This window comes from Scleropages formosus, chromosome 10 (genome assembly GCF_900964775.1).
Source record: "Scleropages formosus chromosome 10, fSclFor1.1, whole genome shotgun sequence".
NCBI classification, from domain to species: Eukaryota; Metazoa; Chordata; class Actinopteri; order Osteoglossiformes; family Osteoglossidae; genus Scleropages; species Scleropages formosus.
Window position 1 is genome coordinate 5,002,988 of NC_041815.1, and position 12,257 is coordinate 5,015,244.

The 12,257-nt window shown below is 43.4% G+C and overlaps 1 protein-coding gene across 1 annotated transcript in view; it reads right to left on the minus strand.

The window, feature by feature from the left end:
* The window catches only part of LOC108941684 (tripartite motif-containing protein 3-like), a 29,933-nt gene extending 22,244 nt beyond the window's left edge, over window positions 1-7,689 (minus strand). Inside the window, exon 1 of the mRNA XM_029255278.1 lies at window positions 7,533-7,689. The gene's annotated coding sequence lies outside the window, so the exon portion shown is untranslated. The remainder of the gene's footprint in view (window positions 1-7,532) is intronic.
* Between the last annotated feature and the right edge of the window lie 4,568 nt (window positions 7,690-12,257).

Below are 12,257 nucleotides of genomic sequence, written 5' to 3' on the forward strand. Positions count from 1 at the left end.
AAAGAGCCACAATGCTGACCCTAGTCTCACGCACACCCACGCATGCAAATCCATACATAAACACGTACGCCCAAGAACCATTTATCTGTTCAGAGACACATCAAGATGGCTTAGAAATAAATCCGGACAATGCTCAGGGTGTACAAGGCTACGTTCTGTGAGGTTTCTGTACTCTCATCCTTATGAAAGGACAGATCAGCTGTAAATCAGTGGACCTTCTGTTCATTTTTCAACATATCGCAATGCTTTTCCCCTGTTAACTCGGTGTGATATTCAGCAAAACCTTCTTTAAAAGTTAATAGCCATTCACCTCGGCTGACATATTCTTGCTTCTTTCCTTCCTTGTTGGCGTTTCTGTAGCTGGCAACGTTTTTACGGAAACTTCACGACATCTCAGCTCTTAGGGAGGCATGGAGAACCCTCGATGGCGGACTTTGCCCCGGGAGGGGTGGAAGGCATAAGAAGAAGATATTCTTGCACCAAGAGTGGAATTTGAACACAAATGCTCATGGACACCTTTGACACAGCAATGGCAGGTTGACCACGGAAAGAAACATTGCTTTCCATAGCCATACCCAAAACTAAACAGCACTTTGCCAAGGGACTCTGATGATGAGAGAACTATACTTTCATAAACATACCAATGCAGCTTGTGATATCACAAGGAGAATATGAGAAAGATTCTTGAGAGCATTGCAAACTTAATGGCGGATCTCAGCGTTGAAGTGTTAAACTTTCACAAAGCTCAGTGAAAAGACCTAAATAAACCTTACATAAGAACTCCTTAGATAAGAACAGTCCTTTAGTCCTCCGCTCCTTTGGCCTGACGGGCTCCAGATGCATCTCATTATTTACATCAGCACAAAGGACCATGAGGGATGCACCTCAGTTGTTGTTGGTGGGAAGAATTCTTGTTAAATACAGTTGAATTGTTTTCATATCTCTGCGTTTCTCAAGATTTACTGGTGCAGCTGGTTACAGATGTTCCTCTACTTACGATGGTTGGACTTACGATTTTCCGAAGTTACGATGATACGACAGCAATATGTATTCGGTAGAATCCATACCTCGAATTTTGAATTTCGATCTGTTCCCACTGTTGCGATATATGGTAGGATACTCTTTCCCGATGCTGGGCGATGGCAGCGAGCTGTAGCATCCACTCAGCCACGCTCACGGTCTCTGTAGTGATCACGCTAATGAGTGTAAACAACCGCAAGCGTAAACAACCGATACTGTGTTGAAAGCATTTTTTTATTTTGTGTTTCTGCATCCCATCATGTCTACTAAACAACTAAAATAGGCTTTGCTTTAGATAAATTTGTCCACCTGTAGGCTATGTTAAGTAAGTGTCCTGAGAACATTTAAGGTAGGCTAGGCTAGGTAATGATGTTTGGTAGGTGCGGTACTGCTTTCTTTTTCGTCTTACGATTTTTCCGCTTACGATGGGTTTATCGGAACGTAACCCCATCGTTAGCCGAGGAGTATCTGTATTTGAAATTTTTAAAATGAGTAAGCAGCAGTGACTTTTCAGCAAAACAAAGACACAAAGGAATAAAAGTAGTCATGTAAGGTGATGTGCCACAGTAAGAAATGTCAGGCAACACAAATATCCCACAGGAGAAACTGTAAGCTTGTTTTCACAAGTGAATGTATGCCAAACAATGCACCCGCCTGTCATCTTAAGCGGGAGAGCTTCATGGCATTATCACACTTTTGAAATAATTTTCAAGTTATTGTCAAGCAGCCAGGCCCTATTACGCTGACAATGTTCCCTCCCTCTCCTTCTTCTCTTACTTATTATCTATGGACTATCATTGAAAGTGTGCAGAAAATCACAGCAGTCCTCAAAGCCTAGAAAACTAGAATGAAGAAAAGCAATTTATGGGTTTGGAGAGCCTAGGTGATGTTAGTAATTGTGAGAGAGCAGAATTTCTGTTACCTGGGGTATATACATTTACACAGACATACAACCATATTTTCTAATTTTTTTTTTCCCCTTATCAGACACATGCATGTTTGCCTCATTCTGTTTTGTATGTGTGTATGGAAGTGCTTTTTTGACGCTAGAATGAAGGGAGAAATAGCAGCAGAGCTATTGATGTACCGGGAGAAATAGCAGCATCTATGCATACAATTATGCGATGCTCAGACGCAGTCTGAATTAATCCAAAGCACAGAAGTCCGCTAATGCCACAGGCTATTACTCATGGGAGCGCTATCCAAGAAAGGTCAGGACACCAGAGACCGCACCACGTCCCTCCACCCAACCCCGTCCATCAAACAGCAGACAACTGTGCTGCAACACCAAGTCCTCATACCAGCTTATTGATATATACTACACTGCTTCATAGTACGAAAATGAAGGGAATGTCCGCCAGGGCAAAGACACGCAGTACAGCACAACTCAACCCACTCAACACAAAATACAATATTTCAGTGCTAAAGATATAGATCAAATCATCAATACTACACTCACCCCCTCAGCTTCCAAATACAATATTTCCAGTGGAAGGTTACAGTTATCCAGAGTCTATCCCAGAAGCATAGTGCACAAGGCAGGGTACACCCTGAATGGGATGTCAATTCACCGCAGAACTTTGATCGTTTATCTTCTACTAAACTGAAACAACATTAAGTCCAAAATTGATTACTGCAAATAAAACAATACATTATCTAGACATCCTCTTATTCAACGATGACTGCTGAGCAATTCCTCCCTTAAATGTATGCTATGTCCATCATCTAACCATTGTCAACTTTATTGTCCTCTCAAGCAATAAAAGCTTATTAATAGAGACATACAGTATTCACGGCCGACGTGCTTAGATCGTCTTAGATTTAACAACAATAAACGAAAACAGGTTGTACGGAAATTAACATTTTAACTTTATGAACTTTGAGCTACATTAAAACTAATTTAAAACAACAGAAAAATAAAAACGTCTCTACGAACTGCTGACTGCTGGCCGATTTTACTTGTTATTGGTCACAAGAACTCGCAAACACAAGGCAAGAGCTGTAAACACTGTGGAACTGAGTTGAATCAATCCAGTCCCACCTTTCTACTCTTTGTGGGCACTGTTCACATACAACTAAAAACTGGATGTGCAAACAAAGGCAACGATGACTCCGCACCAAATGTAAGAACCAAGTAACGATAGCTGAGAAATGATGACCCGTTGTCTCTTTTGTACCGTTTTATATTTAGAAAATCACTGAGATTAGTCTTTCTTCTATGGCAACAACAGCCAGCTCTGATAATGTCTGAGAACCAATTCTTTTTTTAAAGGAACACATCATGCAAGGTTCAATTCTCTACAGGACGTAAGAAAACATATTTTCTGACACACACACTCATTTCCATGCAAGCCGCCACCAGTGATCTTACCTCTGAACGAGGTCTTTCAGATGTCAGTTTCGAAGGAATACCTTGAACACAGTATTGTTTCTGACAACCACTCCCCTTGTCTTAACTGACACAAACATTCGAAGGGTAACCATTAACTAAGTGATTCTTTTCTTAGGAGTACACAACGATTTCCACTCAGCATTTTGTGTGCTGATAGATCATAATATTTACACAGTAATCACTATGTCAGTTGCAGTTTCTAAACATTATGGTGGGAATTTTAGTCTTTCCAAATAAACTACTCTTACGGTTAAATTGTTTCATTTCACTGAGGTCTTCTGGTTTGCACAAATATCATCAAGCTGTATATATATATATATAAAATGTTGAGAACACAAATGAAAGAGACAGTAAAGGCACGTGCTGTACTCTATGTTCTGATCAAATGTCCCTGTGTGATAACACTGAACTGAAACTATCCATGTAGATGATTTTTTCACCCTACAGCAGATAAAGGTTAAAGGTTGAACTTGTTGGACTTAGAAGGAACCACGACTCTTTTAAAATCAGCATAATTCTTTTTAAATGAAAATAAACTTCACTTGGTGGGGGGGGGGGGGGTGGGTTTGAGCAGGTCCTGCTCTCCGGTGGGTCTGGGGTTCGAGTCCTGCTTGGGGTGCCTTGCAATGGACTGGTGTCCCATCCTGGGTGTGTCCCCTCCCCCTCCAGCCTTACGCCCTCTGTTGCCGGGTTAGGCTCCGGCTCCCCGTGACCCCGAATGGGACAAGCGGTTTCAGATGATATGTGTGTGTAAACTTCACTCGCTTAACAATAAATGTCATTTTCTATTTGACCAAAAGCTTGATTAAACCTACACTAATTGAGCTGTGAATTAGGTTGTACAGTTTAGCTGTTTAAACAAGAAACCTCAATGGCTGTAGAAATACTTACCAAGACAAATTTATTAAAAAAACTGCAGTGAGTGTACACTTGATCATACATTTTTAGCAACACTTTCCAAAAAAAAAAAAAACTTGAAAAAGTTAATATGGTGTGCTGTGAAAAAAAATTTGTCCCTTTACAATTTTTTCTATTTTTGTGCCTTTTTAAAATGAACTTTGATCGGTTCTTTTGTCAGCTCTGGCAGCGTATGAACGGCGCTTCAGAGAAAAAAATACACTGGTATTGTTTTTCAGTTCTTTCTTTGTTGTGGAAGATAACGAAATATGTATTCATACAGGAGGTGTGAAAAAATAATTTCTCCTTCATGATCGATACCAGGTCCTGCCACCTTTAGCTGCAATGACTGCAACTGAACAATTCCTATACCAGGATCTCATACTGACACGGAAAAATGTCAGCCTACTCGTCCACGTAGTACTGCTTAAACACAGTTACATTTATAGACCTTCAGGCATGAACAGCTCTTTTAAGGTCTTGCATTTATTTCATGGTATTATTAAATATAAACATATTTGTAAGGGAATCCATGTCTTAAAGCTTGACTGAATCAGTACAGGCTAATTTCAAAATAAAACGTTAACGCTTGCTCTGTAAACTTGATCATACATTTTTATGATTTATAGAGCTGTAAAAATTATTATTATTATTATTATTATTATTATTATGGGGGGGGCGCAGTGGAAAAGTGGGTTGGACCGGGTCCTGCTGTCCGGTGGGTCTGGGATTTGAGTCCCACTTGGAGTGCCTTGTGATGGACTGGCGTCCCATCCTGGGTGTGTCCCCTCCCCCTCCAGCCTTACACCCCGTGTTGCCGGGTTAGGCTCCGGCTCCCCGCAACCCTGTATGGGACAAGCAGTTCAGACGTGTGTGTGTGTATTATTATTATTATTATTTATAGAGCTGTAAAAATGTACCCAGATGCACACAGAGGACACATGAAAGTAGAGATGCGTCTACAAACTGTTGAAACCCGCAAGGAAATTCACCTCCACAATTTTACGTACAGCTTTATGCATATAGATCTCTGTGTATATCTGCTGCAGCATGTGAACGGCTCCAATGTCTGAGATAACACAGGTACATTTTATCCTGGGAGATGTTGATTAGCTTTGGCTTAAAGGGCCAGTGGATGCAGCCCACCCACTCCCTTGCCAAATCGCTCCCACCCACCTCCCTCCTGCACCCTGCGGTGTCGACTTCTAATGGTACAACATTTCCACGGTGAAAACAGGAAACTTTTTGGAACCTCCCAGCGCAGCCCTCACCGCAAACTACCTTAGCTCAGCTGGAGCTCAAACCGCTGGTCCCCAGGGTGAGGTTAGTCATTTTGTATGTTATTTCAGCATTTATTTTGCAAAAGATAAGCTCTATTTCTAATCCAGATGACCACCTGCTCCTATTCCTGCAGACCTACAAAGAGCTGTTAATGTCAATGCAACAAATCTCTGATACTTTTGTACAAAAACAAGTCATAAAAAGGAGAAACGAGCAGAAGCAGCTCTTTTCTACTTTCCAATCTGGATAGGAGTGCGGCTTAGGCAACAGCAGGGAGCTGGCACCAAGTCCAATTATTTATTTAGCAGACGCTTTTCTCCAAAGCAACTTCCAATGAACTCTGTGTAGTGTTATCAACCTCAACCCCTGCCTTCGGTCTTCTGGGCATCTCAGATTTCCATCAACGCTGTGGTTCATCTCTTATCTCTGAGCATTGCCTCTCTATCACTACCTGTTCAGCTGAGACTCGGACTTCCAGACTTGTTAGTGGTGTTCAGCTCATTAGCCGGACGCACGGGGAGCTGCTCCTGCATCGGTGATGCGTAGGCTGACAGCATCCCTGACCATACGGCATCCGCAGCTATGACATTACCTGCTTGCTAAGCAGCCCCCCCCCACCCCGCCCCGACACAAATCCCACAGCTTATGTCCTAGTTACAAGACTAGATGTTTAATGAAGCCCCTAAGGTGCAGAGGTTTGCTAAAGGACACAATGGCAGTGTCACCGACGTACTGGAAACTGTTGCTTGCATTCAGACAGCCAATAAAACTCTACGGTGCTGCTTAAACCACGATGTGTTTTATACTGTAGGCTCCCTCAGCCTACAGCAGAGCTGCTGGAGATAAAATTCAGTGCAGATGAGTCAATCTTGGGGTCGGATGCATTCCCTGTTTCGAAACAGCCGTCGGGCTTCATCTGGGTGGCCCCTACCCTCCGATGCACCTACAGTCCGCAGTCAGGCCCCACCCCAACCCACTACACGATGTGAGAAGCGCAGCTGCGAAGACTGTTCAAGCATTAAAGCGCCTTTGCCCTGTCAGCATTGCGCTACAGTCTGAGCTCTGCGGTTCAGCATACTCACACATTTCCCCAGCTCTGGAACTTCCCAACAACTTTCCTAATAACACGCAAAGGAAAGCTGCGTATGTCTGAGACATCCTCTTGCCGCAAATACTGCCGATGCAGCGTTCCGTGATGTGACGTGTAGCACGATGTGCAATACAGGTGTTCAGCTGTAATTATCAGGAACATGTATCCAGAAAACGTTACGCTGCATGTAGACGCGTCCGAGTATTTCAAGCGGCGGGCTCTCGCCGCCGGGGCGGCAGCGTGAAGGGTTCGGAGGAATGACCATGCACATAGGGGCGTGGAGGAGCCGGCGAACCTCCCTGCGGGAAAGAGCCGATCTAACAAAAGAGCAGGACCGGAGCCAGGTAACTGGCCCCAGTTCCACTTCCGCACAGAGATGCCAGCGGCGCACGGCAAGCAGAGACAATGTCACGAAGATGCTTGGAGAAGGAAAGCGGGTGCCAGCATTTCGGCGGCGTGAGCACCGGCCAGTGAGACTGCAGTGAGGGGGCGTACAGCATATAGGCAAGATGCTGTGGAGCCCCAGCAAAACCCAGCGACTAAAAGTCTGGGTTTGTCTCCGGTGAGGGGGTGAGAAGAGCCGACAGCAAAGCTCACAAAGAGACAGCATGTGCATACTATTACATTTAGATCTGGGTGCCTTCTCTGCCTTTTTTTGCGAACCAAACAGCAGAGCATCATGCCGTTTACACCCCCTGCCCTTTCCCAGATCCCTACAGCCCAGTTGTCACAGCAAGACCAAAGGTTATAAATTATTCATCCTTCCTCTTTGTGACCTATTCGGCACCAACCGAGGGCGGGACCCGGTCTGAGCTGCTCCTGGGATGAGGAAGCAGAAGGCGGCGTACTCACGTGAGGCTTCAGCAGAGGCCAGCGAGGCTGCAGCACCCGGCGTCATACAGGCAGTAGCTCATTGCCAGCAGCCCTCGGTCACAGGAGAACAGAAGCTGGGTGAGATGAAACCACAGACATAAAAACCAGGGTGTGTGTGTGTGTGTGCTTGCTCAGGAGAGACATGGGGGTGGGGTGGGGTGGGGGGTCTAAGCACTAGAAAGAGGAGAAATGCCTGTAGCACATTGGCTGAGGAGGAGGAGAGGGAGGAGACTCACTGTCCAATGCACGGAACGGTCCACAGCAAACACAAAACAGCGCCACTTGGAGCATCCTCCAGCGCCGATGGTGAGCGTGCTGCGGCAAGCGGGGTGGCTGCCTGCAAATCACCCCTCCCCCTTTTTTGGGACTGAAATTGATACTCCGCAAGGGTGTTAATAGGGTGCATTGTGCAGAAGACGGTTAAGAGACACACAGAGAGGATCACAAAAAGCGTACATAATTTGCTGAGTCGTACCTCCCGAAACGGGGGGGGGGGTTGGGGGTTGGGGGTGGGGGTGGAGCAGGAACTGCTTGCCGAGTCCCTTTTGTTAAGAGGGCAGCTGCCTCCCGCCAACCAGCAGACTCATTACTATGCACTGTTAGCATAGGGAGAAAGACAGAGAGAGAGAGGGAGAGGGAGGTAAGGCATATAGCTGGAGGTTTTTGTTAAGATTTGATGGGGGGTGGGGGCGATGGGATAGAGCCCAGCTAGGATTCAAGCCCCGGAGCAGACAGGATGCTGGAGCTGTGAGACATCAGACAATAGTGGCATGATTGTTATAATTTGTACTTTTTATGGATTATTATTTTTTTATGGATAATTTTCCTGCAGACTCGGTAGCGGAAATGTTACGATGCCATGCTGCCGAAGCGTGCAGGGCGGAATGCTGAATTTGCTCAGGTGGGATGGATAGAAGTGATTTTGGACATGGTCATCACACAGGCTGGTTTTGACAGAAATCTGAAATTCAAGATGGCTAAAAATCTTTTAAATATTTAGCAGACCAGAGAGGGAGAGGTAAATAGCTATAATTCTAGAGAAGGTAGGCATTGGGACCATACCAATGGATCAATCAGAGAAGAGGGTGGAGAGACAAGGCTGGGCTGGTAAAGAGAAATGGACGTTGGGGGGGGGGTGAGCAGAGAGACAGTCATCTCAAGACTTCATTGTGAAAGGATGGGGTTGCCATGGAGACCGTATCCTCCACAGCGGAGTCCAGATGGCAGAAGAAGACTCGCTGCCCCAGTGTCAGCAGTTTTTGCAGCAAGTAATATTAACACACTGTAAGGATGGGGACACATCTCCCTTCCGTCCTGCTTGAAGAACAACTCTTATCTGTACCAGCATAGACAGTTTGTTGGACAACCTGCACAAGACTCTTAGGGCTGGTTTTAATGAGTAATAGAGTACAGTCCTTTATTCCTTGCCCGAATTCATTAGCTTAATAAACCATGCACTGCATAATATGCAGACAGCTTTGCTGTTCACATGATGTTCCAAACTGCAAAAATACAATTTATCCAGTTCCTAAAATGCTCAAACCACAGGAATCTCACAGGTCTGTAGCAGTGACACACTTTCTCATTCAGTCAAACCTCAGGATAATTGAAATCGGGATAAATCTGACTGATCTATGGCAGTCTTTTTGTTACTGGAACACGGCAGAGACGCAAAACAAATTTGCATGAAACAGGCAATTCTCAAGTCTAGTAAATGCTTCCTTTTAATCTTCATTTTTTTAATTAAATACAAGCATCAGAATAATTTGGTAATTGTGTGTTGTGTACGAAACATTTTTTCTCTGTGTTGTTAATTATTCCACTGGTTGATGTACCCACAGTGCTTGCAGGTACTTTTAATCAGATATCTGCAAGAGTCATTTTCTTCCGATGCACCTAGAACATTTTAAGGTGGGACATGTGGTGCGGCAGGTAATGCAGGTGTCTCTCACTTTTAGGGTACCACTTAGGTTGTGCTGAGTTTGCATGTTTGCATCTTGCAGATATGCGTCAGAGAAGGCAATGGCAAACCACTTGTGGTCCTTCTCTTGCCTAGGAAAGCATGTGAGCTGTTGAAATGAGTTGACTTTGACTCAATGAGACATCCATCCATTAAAACAACTCATTGTCTCTTTGCAATTTCAAGGTTCCAGGGTCAAATCCCACTCTTGAATTAGTGCCCTTAATGAAAGTACTCTGAACTGATAGTTAGAATACATAAATGGAAGAATAAATTACATAATGCTCAAAACCAAGTTGCTTTGGGCCAAGGTAGCAGGTAAAGAAAACAGGGATATTTAAAAAGTGAAAAATTAAGGAAAATTACAACAAAAAAAAAAGATTAAAGGTAATGCAAACAAGGTGCAGCACTTGCATTCTGATGTAGTGCAGGAGGGAGAGATAGGATGGTCTAAATGCAGCAGTAGCCAGAAGTTCTATTAATAATTGTCTGTTTAACCCTCTCACCACATAGTAAGTAAAGGGCGAGCAAGACAGAACCGAACCAATGTCCCACACACCTATGTCTTGGATATCAATGTTCCCTGAGCTACTTCTTCCCTGCAGTGCCCTCCTCAGTGTGTTCACCAATCCCAGAATTGGTGAACACAAAAAAAAAAAAAAAAAAAAAAATCTTCCACAATCTGCTTCTCTTGCCTGATCATGTCCACTGGCCATGGCAAGCACCAGATAATGCATATTGTATGTAAGTGTAGCTTATCACAACAATATATAAAGTAGTTTGAAACCAATAGAACAGTTAGGAAATGTTCACACCACTCAAAGAAGAAAACCCATCCCTTCTCTCTATCTCAAGTCAGGCTTTTCCATTTAGACACACATTGATTTGTTGGAGATCATGGAACCATCATCATCAGCTGGTCCTTAGACGATAATAACACTCCCAGTTACCAGCAAGCATGAAGGTTCAGGTGTTCGTTATTTTCCAGCCAAGAGGAGCAAATGACTTCCTCGGGGTTTAGAGTGATGCACGATGAAAGCTGCTTTCCGGGCCTTGCCGTTAAAGATCTTTTGAGCAAATATCTTCCAAAACTCCCGCTTATCTTGCTTTCTTGCCCAAAAGCAAGAAGATACCAAACCAGGTTTATTCCTTTATCCTTTAATTCCTTGGAATTATACTGTAGATGCAGTTCATACTACCTCTTGCTTTTCAATGGCAAACTTGATCACTGAGTTTACTCTTGGCTTTAAGCTGAGTCCCAAGCCACAATCATGCATTCATTGTCCCCTTATGAGAAAAACTTGCATAGGTCATGTTGGGGGGAGCATGCATCTTCCTACATGAGGCAGAAGCTGGAAGTTGGGTGATGTACCCCAGTAAAAGGTCCATTGAGCTGTTGTCTTCCATGACAGGTTGATGACATTTTATTTGCAATTATGTTAGTGGGCAGTGCCCTGGAAGGCTTGACCTCTGCACTGCCAACTCTCATCAGCTTGCTATGATTGTTTGTCTTTAGTTTAAACACTACCCACTAAACAATGTGGCTGGCTCCAGTTGGCCTTCCCAGGCAACAGGAGCTCTTTCATCATCTCAGTTAAAGTAACTGTTAGAAATGCAAACAGTAATTTTTCAATATTTTGTAGAAGAAGGAGACCTTTTCCTTCTCAAGCTTGAGGGTAAATTACAATATGTCACCCTAACTGTAAAGGAAATGAGCTGAGGTGAGGAACAAGCATTGGACTGGAAAAAAAAATACATATTTCTATCAGTAGCCTACCCCTGGTCATGGTGAAGGCATTTTATAGCCTTTTACAGCCTCTTTTTGTAATTAATGTGTTAAACTATATCTCTATCAAGACATTTTCCTACCTCATTTCCACTGTTCTCTATTTAACTCTCCTAAACTAAATCAGAACAAATCATTATATTTACAGTATGTACCCAAAAGCACGTACAACCACAGCTTTTACTGCATTTTATTTAAATTTTTATTTAAAAAATAAGACTTACACTGTGTACGAGTGAGACAGGTACGCATTATGTGTATTATAAATACTGATGACTCAGCAAGCTGGAGATGTTTGTGTAGTTGCAGTGAAGCTAATTTCCGGTATAAATACAGCACTGTTCAGCTTACATTAACATACCATAGGATGCATTATGAATACATATTAATTTACATTTACTCATTTAGCAGATGCTTTTCTCCAAAGCGACATACATCTAACAGAAAATACAACGTGTACATTACATTGGGAGAGAGGCTTAGATGCAGATGTGATTCTAAAGTGCAGTTACTTTGTTTCTTTCCACCATACGAACCAATGTTCATCACATGCGTAACTGCATAAAACTTTATCTGAATATTTACGATTCTTGATCACCATCCTAGTATTTTTTTTTTTTTAAAAATATATACTGTATATATAAACATTTAGGTTACATTACAGGAGTAGCTGCATGAAGGTTTATCCATTGTTTAACAGGCACGATCTCAAAAATATAGGTCATGAACTTAAGAGATCATGGGTGAAGAGAGTCTGGAAGAGGTGAGGTTTAAGACCCTTTTCAAATGTGGACAGAGATTCAGCAGTTCTGAGTGAGAGGGGGAGGTCGTTCCACCACAACGGAGCCTGAACAGAGAAGTTTTGTGCTTTACCTTTCGTGTGTGGGACCATCAAGCGGGCAGATGAGGAGGAGTGTAGCAGTCTGGTTGGGGTGTAGCAAATGATCAAATCTTGTGG